The sequence below is a fragment of the Bos indicus x Bos taurus genome, chromosome 14 (assembly GCF_003369695.1).
Source record: "Bos indicus x Bos taurus breed Angus x Brahman F1 hybrid chromosome 14, Bos_hybrid_MaternalHap_v2.0, whole genome shotgun sequence".
Classification (NCBI taxonomy): domain Eukaryota; kingdom Metazoa; phylum Chordata; class Mammalia; order Artiodactyla; family Bovidae; genus Bos; species Bos indicus x Bos taurus.
In genome coordinates, this window is record NC_040089.1 from 20,223,071 (window position 1) to 20,225,804 (window position 2,734).

The window sequence follows — 2,734 nt, forward strand, 5'->3', positions numbered from 1 at the left end:
ATAGCTGTGAAAAGAAGAGAAGCAAAAAGCAAAGGAGAAAAGGAAAGATATAAACATCTGAATGCAGAGTTCCAAAGAATAGCAAGAAGAGATAAGAAAGCCTTCTTCAGCAATCAATGCAAAGAAATAGAGGAAAACAACAGCATGGGAAAGACTAGGGATCTCTTCAAGAAAATCAGAGATACCAAAGGAGCATTTCATGCAAAGATGAGCTCGATAAAGGACAGAAATGGTATGGACCTAACAGAAGCAGAAGATATTAAGAAGAGATGGCAAGAATACACAGAAGAACTGTACAAAAAGGATCTTCACGACCCAGATAATCACGATGGTGTGATCACTGACCTAGAGCCAGACATCCTGGAATGTGAAGTCAAGTGGGCCTTAGGAAGCATCACTATGAACAAAGCTAGTGGAGGTGATGGAATTCCAGTTGAGCTATTCCAAATCCTGAAAGATGATGCTGTGAAAGTGCTGCACTCAATATGCCAGCAAATTTGGAAAACTCAGCAGTGGCCACAGGACTGGAAAAGGTCAGTTTTCATTCCAATCCCAAAGAAAGGCAATGCCAAAGAATGCTCAAACTACCGCACAATTGCACTCATCTCATACGCTAGTAAAGTAATGCTCAAAATTCTCCAAGCCAAGCTTCAGCAATATATGAACTGTGAACTTCCTGATGTTCAAGCTGGTTTTAGAAAAGGCAGAGGAACCAGAGATCAAATTGCCAACATCCGCTGGATCATAGAAAAAGCAAGAGAGTTCCAGAAAAACATCTATTTCTGCTTTATTGACTATGCCAAAGCCTTTGACTGTGTGGATCACAATAAACTGTGGAAAATTCTGAAAGAGATGGGAATACCAGACCACCTGATCTGCCTCTTGAGAAATTTGGATGCAGGTCAGGAAGCAACAGTTAGAACTGGACATGGACCAACAGACTGGTTCCAAATAGGAAAAGGAGTTCGTCAAGGCTGTATATTGTCACCCTGTTTATTTAACTTATATGCAGAGTACATCATGAGAAACGCTGGACTGGATGAAACACAAGCTGGAGTAAAAATTGCTGGGAGAAATATCAATAACCTGAGATATGCAGATGACACCACCCTTATGGCAGAAAGTGAAGAGGAACTCAAAAGCCTCTTGATGAAAGTGAAAGTGGAGAGTGAAAAAGTTGGCTTAAAGCTCAACATTCACAAAACGAAGATCATGGCATCCGATCCCATCACTTCATGGGAAATAGATGGGGAAACAGTGGAAACAGTGACAAACTTTATTTTTCTGGGCTCCAAAATCACTACAGATGGTGACTGCAGCCATGAAATTAAAAGACCTTTCTCCTTGGAAGGAAAGTTATGACCAACCTAGATAGCATATTCAAAAGCAGAGACATTACTTTGCCAACAAAGGTCTGTCTAGTCAAGGCTATGGTTTTTCCAGTGGTCATGTATGGGATGTGAGAGTTGGACTGTGAAGAAGGCTGAGCATCGAAGAATTGATGCTTTTGAACTGTGGTGTTGGAGAAGACTCTTGAGAGTCCCTTGGACTGCAAGGAGATCCAACCAGTCCATTCTGAAGGAGATCGCCCTGGGATTTCTTTGGAAGGAATGATGGTAAAGCTGAAACTCCAGTACTTTGGCCATCTCATGCGAAGAGTTGACTCACTGGAAAAGACTCTGATGCTGCGAGGGACTGGGGGCAGGAGGAGAAGGGGACGACAGAGGATGAGATGGCTGGATGGCATCACTGACTCGATGGACGTGACTCTGAGTGAACTCCGGGAGTTGGTGATGGACAGGGAGCCTGGCCTGCTGCAATTCATGGGGTTGCAAAGAGTTGGACACGACTGAGCGACTGATCTGATCTGATAACTTTATTAGGGACTTCTCTGCTTGAGTGTTTGATCCCTTCTGGGCAAACACGGCAAGAATAAGAGTCAATGTAACGGTGACGCTGAGACCTTTTTCTTTTTACCTATAAGAGGTTGGAACGACAAGCAGTCAGACATGACTGAGCGGCCAACACAAGAGGTTGGAATGATGTGCTAACTGTTCAGTTTAGAATAAGAATCCATTGAGCTGATACATCATGTCTGTTCTTTTAAATCAGTGTAAGAACAAGCCGTGATCTTCAAGTGGATGATGGGGAGGGTCAGTGAAGACGCGCGCGCGCGTGTGTGTGTGTGTGGCACATGTTGTTTTCATGAGCTTGGGTATGCTGGGCACTTGAGGGTGAGCCTCTGTATGCTGACCACTGGGCCTGAGGATGGTGAGACCCTGGGTACAACCACTCTTGACCAATGAGGTTCAGAGAGAGACTAGAGCTGAGCTTTAGCCTCAGATGCTAATTAAACTCCATCATTCCAACTGTTATTTTAAGTTTGCTGTTTTAGTCTATAAACAAGGGTACTGACTGTCACCCCAGTTTACTGTCATCTAGACACATCCTTCTCCCGTGTGCATGCTGCTTAAAGAAATAGCACATCTGGTATTGAGGTTGCCATGTCCTGTGTATCGTGTTTTCAATTAAATGTCTTAGGACAAAACAAAAAAATCCTTCAAATGAAATGTGTGTTTAGTCACTCAGTGGTGTCTGACTCATTGCCAACCTTTGAATAGTAGCCTGCCAGGCTCCTCTGTGGATGAGATTTTTCAGGCAAGAACACTCATCTGGGTTGCCATTTCCTACTCCAGGGGATCATTCCCACCCAGGAATTGAACCCATGTCTCCT